Source organism: Otolemur garnettii, unplaced genomic scaffold (genome assembly GCF_000181295.1).
Source record: "Otolemur garnettii isolate 467f Iridium unplaced genomic scaffold, OtoGar3 scaffold00001, whole genome shotgun sequence".
NCBI lineage: Eukaryota > Metazoa > Chordata > Mammalia > Primates > Galagidae > Otolemur > Otolemur garnettii.
In genome coordinates this window covers 59,754,607-59,764,038 of record NW_003852396.1, presented here as the reverse complement: position 1 = coordinate 59,764,038, position 9,432 = coordinate 59,754,607, and the positions used below count along the sequence as shown (strand labels likewise).

Genomic DNA, 9,432 nt, shown 5'->3' with positions numbered 1-9,432 from the left:
GGGGAGAGGTAAAACTGCATTTTCTGTTTTTAAAAAATTACTAAAAACAGGGTGTGGGGTGAGGGGGCATAACATTTAAGAATCAAAATCTTAAATAAATAGAAATAAATCTCCTTCAGATTATGGGCTACAAGTGAATTTTCCTTACTATTTTCAAATGTGTTTGGGAAGTTATTCTATGTTACTTCGATAAATAACATTTGGAAAATATGACAAGGAGATTTTAGTTTCTTGCCTCAGAAGTATTCCGCTAAAAGAAATAACTAGGTAGCATTTCAGTTTCATTTACCTCATAAGACATTTTCTATTTAAAACATAAAAAATATTGCACAAATATCTAATCTTGCTGTTTCACTGAAGAGAAAGTAATATTAATTTGTAAATTATCATACTCAATACAAAAGATACTTGAAAACTGACAGTCAAATTACCACCAAAAAGAAATAATAGGAGAAATGCCAAATATCTTTCATAAAAGTCCTTAAAATGCTTACTTGTACATAATATTCAATTATGGCTATTTCTAAAAGGTTTCAGCATTTAATTATTCAGCTGCAAACTGGCACATCACATTATTTTAATTATTTAATTATTTTAATTCCAGGTCTTTGTTAAACAAAGGGCTTAAAATTTTCGAAGAAAAGCTTATTTCTCTTTTCTGGAAGCAAATTTTTCTCATTCTTTCACAATCATCCGAAGGTACAATTTAAGACAAAGACTAGCTGCTCTTTGAACATATTTTCCAAATCATAAACGGAGAACTTTTATAAAAAATAAACACAATGACCTAGAACACTAACATACATAAGTAAAAAAAAAGTTCACGTCTGTCGTGAAAATAATTAAGAAATATGATGAGATCACAAAGCCACGAAGCTTCCTGTTGGTAGCTGAGGATGAAGTCATTAGCAACCCAGGATTCCCTGGTCCTTGTAATCAGAAGCTGCACCTACCAGATTCCGTATTGTTCGGGAGAGGTGGCTTTAAAACACCCCTCTCGCCGAGCCTCCAAACCAGACCACGCCTTCTAGTTATCATTCAAATAGGACCGTTTCAGTGTGGCACAACTACACATTTCCCGGGAGCTTAAATATCATGTAGGAGTCAACATTTTAGATTCTCTTGGTCATGCTGGAGGAAAGATGAACTCCTGATCCCCGCGCCACATAATGAAACCGAGAGAGCCGAAAAGCACGGTTCGGTTCTTTCAACCTTTAGGGCCTTCACTGATCCCTCCAAACCCCATTTCTTCCCAAGTCCCAGTCACCTCAAGGCACAGAAGAAAAAGATTCCTTACTTCCTGCTGTTGTTAAAAGGGGAGGAAACCCGAGAGCAACTTTGAACGCGTGGAAGAGAACTATCGCTTAGTCTTGGCCACCTCTGCAAACATATGTCACCCAGCCCCGGTGCAGCGTTTGAGCCCCGAAGGGACCCCTCTCCTGCCCCGCGTCCGTGGTTTCTACTGTAGCCCAGCTCTCCCAGTCCTCCAGTGCCAATGACGCGGCTCTGAGCCTCTTCCTCCCCCGCATCCCCGACCCTCACAGCGTCCAGGCCCCCAGAACCACATTGTCGGCCACCAGGCTTCGATACAATAGATTGTCACTGCCCCAAACTCCCCGGCGCCCTCCTCGGCACCCCCTGGAGCCAGTCCCGGGTCTCTGCGATGCTGAGTTCAGCAAAGAGCCCAAACTTCATCCTGTGAGAGCCCAGGACTCGAAAGGTGACGGATCCTCACGACTCCTGCCTAACTCTCCCTTCACCTGATGTATCTGACTAGCCCCAGGCACGAATCCTGCACTGGGCGCCCCCACCCACCCCGCACAAGTCATCAGTCGCCTCTCCCAAGGAGGGCGAAGACTAGTGCAGGGCTTCACGCCTGGCCCGGACCCCTGGTCGGCGCTACATCCGAGCGAAGGCCCCAAACACATCCCCGGCCTTTCCTGGTCCGCCGCGACCCCGCCGCCCACCCTCCCTACCTGGCCTTGAGGCTGGGGCTGCTGCCGCTGCTGCAGCTGCTGTTGACGGCGGCGGCTACGGCTCGGGGTTCGTAGGCCCAGGCGGGGGCGGGGGGCTGTGCAGCGGCGCTGGAGGCGGCGGGGGCTGCGGGGGGCGCGGGCGGCGGCTGCTGGTCGGTAAAACCAGAGGTCGCGTAGTTCCTGTCCATCGTGTGGGTTGTGTACGAAGGGCCGGCAGCAGTGGGGGCTCCTCGAGGGCCCTGTGTGAGGGGGGCGGGAAGGGAGGAAGGGAGGGGCAGGGGAGGAAGAGGAGGAGGAGGCGGCGGCTAAGGGAGCGTCCCCCTCACATGGCCCAGGCGGGCAGGCGGGAGAAGGGAGCGCTGGCGACTTTCGGCAGCGGAAACCTGGGCCGCGGCGGGCGGCGAGGCCCCAGCTGCGCGTCAGGGAAGCCGCTGCACCCGCAGCCTGGAGTCGCGGCCGCTACCGCCGCTGAGCCCCATGTTGGTGGATTTCCCAGGATGCACCTCCCGCCCCCTCCGCCCCGCGGCCTCGCCCCGCCTCCCCTCGGCGCCCCGCGTTATCCGCTGGCGGGTTTAGCGGGCGGCCGCGAGGCCTCTGCTGCCACCGGCTACCTCGCGAACACCCGCCAGCGAGAGGAGGCGCGAGGCCTGGCCGGCCCAGCTGGTTCCAGGAACCTCGGGGCGGGGGGGTGGTGCCCACCAGCCAGAGCCCGCGGAACGTGGACTTCCCGCCCTCCGCAGCACCGACGGGAGCTGTCCGCTCTCGACGCGCCCCGCGTGGGAAGGGGCCGCGCCTGCCGATCGCCCCCGTGCGGGGGAGGCGAAATTGAGCGGAAACCCCGGGGGTGTAGGGGGTGGCTTGTCAACGCTTTCTCTGGAGCTCGTTATTTGACCCATCGGGTTATTTTGAGGGACTCCATCATTTCCCTGATCGCGATTTCTATCTCTGCGCCCCAAACCAGAAACAGCTGAGCAGGCTGTTTTATAGTTCCGTTTACTCCCGTCCTGCCCAAGGTTTGCTGGGCTAGAGGACCCTTTTCCTGCTGTTAGCGGAGATCTGTATTCAAAGATTCAAATTCAAACGTATTATTTTCGAATCCTCTCTGAAAGAGACTTTCCCAGGGGCGCTTATTAACTGTCCCTTCCCCTACCCTGGGGATTTTCTCACTCTAGTCTTCTGAGATAAATACTGCCTCTTTATTGAATAATCCAACTGCCATCTGGATGACTTTAATTACAATGAGTTTAAACTCACGATGCACGCTATTGAGACTTGGAACTTCAGCAGGATTCTCTACCTAACCATTTCATCTCTGATCTCCAAGCTGTTTGGTGTGGAGTAATTTAATAACTATTTGCGGTTCTTCAGTTGCATATCAGAGTTGTGTATCTTCTAATAACTCATGACTTGTGAAACTCGAGGGTCTTAGAAATCATTGTTGGGTCCGTAAGCCATAAATTAAAAGTTAAAATAACAGTAAAGTTTATACTTACAACCTCCCTTTAAAAATCAATATTGGTTTAACACTTTTTATGTGCTTAGCACAGAAATCTATCCCTCAAGATAAGCCAAAGATAAAGGCTTAACAAATAAGACAGGCATAGTGGAAGACCTAATAAACTTGATACACTATCTCTGATGACCATTTTAAAAGTTTAAACTTCGATAATACCTGGTGTTGGATCTGCTATTCCTTCCAAGATTAATTTTGTGCTGGGAGATCCTGTTTTGCTCCTGGCGCCTACATCCTTTTGTTCCTATTCATTCCTTTTTGAAAGTCTTTCTGCACCTGTGATGCTTGGAGCCTGGTCCTGGGGTGGAGAAGCAAGAAAGTGAGTAGTCCCTATTTGCAAATGAATTCAAACGTGGAAGCACTAGTGGCTTTGCGAATTTTATGTTAATTACAGAAAGCATTTACTGAGGATATCTTTGAAAAGTGGTTTTCTTTGGGGAAGGAATTTGCCTGAGATCCTGCAGAGAAGTAACATAAATCTTCATTATGACACTTATTTTTCTTCCTGTAGGCTGGAAATCTGGAATCTAAATAAAACAAAAAAAATTTCACAACTAGTTATCATATTTATAAATACTTTTTGTGCACACTGAAATTTTGTCTGTGAAAAGTGTAGGAAATGGAATGCCATGCTGTTTTATGGCGTTTAGTTTGAGATACTCAAAACTGGTACTCCCAGTGAGTTATGCAGGCAATACCAAACAAGTGGCAATAAAACCTTTACAATTCTTCATAGCGTTAGGTTGTTTGTTTATGGCACATAAATCAGAAAAGATATTGAAGGACAATTTTAGTGAGTATTTTTAAATAATATTACTGTGTTGTCATATATTCCTTTGCTGTTAAGTGAAATTTCCTTAGTTTGCCCTAAATCAATACAAGAACAAGTATTTCCAAATGTTAAAACATGTCTACAAATAACACAATTAAATCTTTTTTATCAATATTACTTTTGTTGACAAAAAATAATTGCATATATTTATGGGGTACAATGTGTCTTGATATATGTAAATAAATCTTTTTAAAATTTTCTACAATTGATGAAACTATCTAAAGAATGTCCTCTTTTTCGGCTTGGCACCTGTGGCTCCAGCGGCTAAGGCCCCAGCCATGTACACCTAAGGTGGCAGGTTCGAATCCAGCCTGGGCCCGCCAAAAACAATGATGGCTGCAACCAAAAAATAGCCGAGCGTTGTGGTCGGCACCTGTGGTCTCAGCTACTTGGGAGGCTGAGGCAGGAGACTCGCTTGAGCCCAGGAGTTGGAGGTTGCTGTGAGCTTTGATGCCATAGCACTCTACCTAGGGGACAGCTTGAGGTTCTGTCTCAAAAAAAAAGAAAAAGAATGTCCTCTTCTGAGCTAAAACTAAATTCCCAATTCTGCTAATTTCTCTTTTTGTTTTTTTGAGACAAGAGTCTCACTTTGTCACCCTGGGTAGAGTGCCATGACGTCATAGCTCACAGAAGCCTCAGACTCTTGGGCTCAAGAGATTCTCTTATCTCAGCCTCTTGAGTAGCTGGGGCTACAGGCGCCCACCACAGTGGCTGGCTATTTTTAGAGATGGGGTCTTATACTAGGTCAGGCAGGTCTTGAACTCATGAACTCAGGTGATCAACCTGCCTCGGCCTCCCAGAGTTCTTGGGATTACAGGTATGAGCCACCAGTAATAATTTTCAGCCTGGCTACTTCGGTCTGATTTAGGCTGTATCAAAAGTCTAGAATGAATACTGTTCTTGTTTTTTTTTTTTTTAAGACAAAGCCTCAAGCTATCCCCCTGGGTAGAGTGCTGTGGCATCACCGCTCACAGCAACCTCCAACTCCTGGGCTCAAGCAAGTCTCCTGCCTTAGCCTCCCAAGTAGCTGGGACCACAGGTGCCTACCACAATGCCCAGCTATTTTTTGGTTGCAGCCATCATTGCTGTTTTTTTGGTGGACCTGGGCTGGATTCGAACCCACCACCTTAGGTATATGTGCCTGGCGCCTTAGCCACTTGAGCCACAGGCGCCGAGCCTATTCTTGTTTTAAAGAAAAATATCCACTGCATTCTTTGCCTGTGGAACTACTACTCATCCATTAAGATCCAAATAAAACATCTCCTGTAACATTTTCCCAACTCCCCAAGGCACAATTAATTGCTTCCTTTTCAATTGTCCTCTGGTACTTTATTTCTGTATACAGTAGAATCTCCCTAGTTGATCACTTCCTTAAATTGACCTAATTTTCATAGACTGCAAACTATATAAACTACAAAATTCCTTATGTTGACCATTTCTGGATTTCACCAGTTACAGTCTCTTGGGTAGTCAGCTAAAAGAGGTTCTACTGTATTTGACTTTATATTGCATTACAATTGTGTATCTGTTTCTCCTTCATAAATCAGGGTTATATTTAATTCATACTTGTATCCTTAGCACTTAGTGTTATGCCTGATACTATATTAGGCTCTAAATACATGTTTATTGAATGAATAAATGTAGATATTACTTACATTTATTTAGTTATTTTAGAGATAGGGTCTTGTTCTGTCACCAAGGCTGGTATGCAGATACAGTGACACAATCATAACTCCTGGGCTCAAGAGATGTTCCTGCCTTTGGCTTGGCGCACATAGCACAGTGATTGTGGCGCTGGCCACGTGCACCGAGGCTGGTGGGTTTGAACCTGGCAGGCCAGCTAAACAACAATGACAACTGCAATAAAAATATAGCTGGGTGTTGTGGCAGGTACCTGTAATCCCCAGCTACTTAGGAAGCTGAGACAAGAGAATTGCTTAAGCCCAAGAGTTTGAGGTTGCTCTGGGCTGTGACGCCATGGCACTCCACTGAGGGTGACGTAGTGAGACTCTGTCTCAAAAAAAAAGAGGCTCGGTGCCTGTGGCTCAAGCGGCTAAGGCGCCAGCCACATACACCTGAGCTGGCGGGTTCAAATCCAGCCTGGGCCCACCAAACAACAATGATGGCTGCAACCAGAAAATAGCCAGGCGTTGTGGTGGGCGCCTGTAGTCCCAGCTACTTGGGAGGCAGAGGCAGGAGACTTGCTTGAGCCCAGGAGTTGGAGGTTACTATGAGCTGTGATGCCACAGCACTCTATCCAGGGTGACAGCTTGACGCTCTGTCTCAAAAAAAAAAAAAAAGAGAGAGAGAGAGATGCTCCTGCCTCAGCCTTCTGAGTAGCTGGGAGTACAGGTGAGCACCATCTTACATGGCTAATTTTTAATTTAATTTTTTTTTTTTTTTGGTAGAAATGAGTCTTGCTATATTGTTCAGGCTGGTCTTAAACTCCTGGCCTCAAGCAATCTTCCCACCTCAACCTCCCAAAGTCCTGGGATTATGAGCCACCATGTCCAGCTACATGTGCTACTTTAAAAATATCCATTCAGGCTTGGCGCCTGTGGCTCAAGTGGCTAAGGCACCAGCCACATACACCTAAGGTGGCGGGTTTGAATCCAGCGTGGGCTCGCCAAACAACAATGACGGGACGGCTGCAACCAAAAAATAGCCAGGCATTGTGGCGGGCACCTGTGGTCCCAGCTACTTGGGAAGCTGAGGCAGGAGACTCGCTTGAGCCCAGGAGTTGGAAGTTGCTGTGAGCTGTGATGCTACGGCACTCTACCGTAGCACTCTACCGGGGGATAGCTTGAGGCTCCTGTTTCCAAAAAAAAAAAATCCAATCAGAAATGGATATTCCTTTCTAAAAAACACTATTTTTGACTCAGTCCTAAAATTAGGGGGCAATGCTTGAAAATTAAATCAAAAGCACAGAGTATGGATGTAAGGTGACTTAAAGTAAATCCTACATTTAAGAAGTCTTTCTTCTTTCCTCATTTTCATCTCCTACTTCTTATTGGGTTTATTGTCTGGAGTTAGTGATGCCTTAGAATATATATATGAATATATGAAAACATCACACTGTACCCCATGATTGCATTAATGTACACAGCTATCATTTAATTAAAAAAAGAATATACATATGAGGCCAGAATATGCACATGGCTCACACTTATAATCCTGGCACTCTGGGAGGCTAAGGCGGAAGGATTGCTTGAGAGATCAGGAGTTTGAGACCAGCCTGAGCAAAAGCAAGATCCTGTGTCCTTGCTTTAAGGCAATAGGAAGAAATAGTTGAAGGAGAAAACAATGAAACTTCATCTCCACTGAGGTAGCCTTGTTCATTAGTGTTGGGGGTCCGGGATCTCGATTCCCCAAACCCAGTTGACCTAATTCGATTACTTGCCTGACGTAGAAAATTCAACGGAGGCACGGCAGTAATTAAAAGCAAAAAGTGAATGAGGCAGTACCCATAGCTCAGTGAGTAGGGGGCCAGCGATATACAAGGCTGCCGGGTTTAAGCCCAGCCTGAGTCTGCTGAACAATGACAACTGCAACCAAAAAATAGCCGGGCATTATGGTAAGTGCCTATAGTCCCAGCTACCTGGGAGACAGAGGCAAGAGAGTCACTTAAGCCCAAGAGTTTGAGGTTGCTATGAGCTTTGACGCCACTGCCCTCTGAGACTCTGCCTCAAAAAAAAAAGCAAAAGTGAGTGGAAACTTGAAATCAAACTAGAGTGATGCAAGCAGTGCGGATAGAAGGTAAAAGTAACCTACACAAGTTTCAGGGTAACAAAGAGAGATTTTTATTTGTTAAGAGCGAAGAGAAAGTTAAGAGGCTTGCAGAGAGTGTTGGAAGTGGATCCCTCTCAGAGGAGGAAAGGTCTGCCGGGGTATAAATGCTCTCTGATTTGTAATTGACTGCAAGTCTTTCTTTGGCTGCTCTGTGCCTCAGGGTATTGCTCTTTTCTATTGGTCATTGATTGTCTCTTTCTTTTCACCATCGGTTATCTACTTTCCTTATACCCCCCATTCTTTTTATTTATTAATTTACTTATTTTTGAGACAGAGTCTAACTATATTGCCCTTCCCAGAGTGCCCTGGCATCACAGCTCACAGCAATCTCAAACTCTTGGGCTCACGTGATTCTCTTGCATCAACCTCTCAAGTAGCTGGGACTATAGGCACCCACCACAACGCCCGGCTATTTTTTGGTTGCAGTTATCATTGTTGCCCATCCCCCTATTCTTATGGGTTCTCCTGGTCCAGTAGACCAGATTTTCCTCCCATCCCCTTAGAAGCCCCTTTCTTAGTGTCCCTTCTCAATTAGCATGTTGGGAAATACAGAATCTGAGGTTGCCAGACCAGAAATGTAATCAGTTAGCCCATGTAATTCCTATGTTACAAATAGACCATTCCATTCATTAAGTAGAAAGATACAAGAAGATCCAGCTTGTGGTTCCACTGAAATGATCAGGGGTATGTTTGTAAGAAGTGGGTTGAATAGTGGAGGGGGCTTAATTTTCAATTTTTCCTTTCTCTTCTGGCATTGAAGGCCTGTGTTTGCCAGGGTAGCTTTGGTTTCCATCTCTTAGGCCAACATCAGAGATCAAACTAAAACATTAGAAATGGGGGCGGCACCTGTGGCTCAAAGGAGTGGGGTGCTGGACCCATATGCCGGAGGTGGTGGGTTCAAACCCAGTCCCAGCCAAAAACACAAACAAACAAAAACAAACATAAAACATTAGAAATGAAGTCCCACTTTCATTTCCTCTGTGGCAAAGGCTTAACCCTATCAGTCATCTTTGATTCTTGCCTTTGTTGCTTGCTATAACCCCTAGGGAGCTAGCAATGGACTCGGGAGAGCTATGTGTAAACCTGCTTCTTTGGAAGCCACAGCTTCACTTAAGGGTGTCCCTGAAAGTCAAAATCCTCCCAGTAAACAGAGTTTCAAGAAATATACTTGAGGTCAGGTGCAGTGATTCATGCCTATAATCCTAGCACTTTGGGAGGCTGAGGTGGGAAGATCTCTTGAGGTCAGGAGTTCAAGACCAGCTTGAGCAACATAGTGAGACCCCCATCTTCAAAAAAAAAAAAAAAAAGGCTCGGCGCCTATA

General features: G+C 46.0%; 1 protein-coding gene across 1 annotated transcript in view; it reads right to left on the bottom strand.

Moving 5' to 3' along the window:
* Positions 1-2,045, bottom strand: part of QSER1 (glutamine and serine rich 1) — a 99,454-nt gene extending 97,409 nt beyond the window's left edge. The window contains exon 1 of the mRNA XM_023508475.1: positions 1,977-2,045. The gene's annotated coding sequence lies outside the window, so the exon portion shown is untranslated. The remainder of the gene's footprint in view (positions 1-1,976) is intronic.
* Between the last annotated feature and the right edge of the window lie 7,387 nt (positions 2,046-9,432).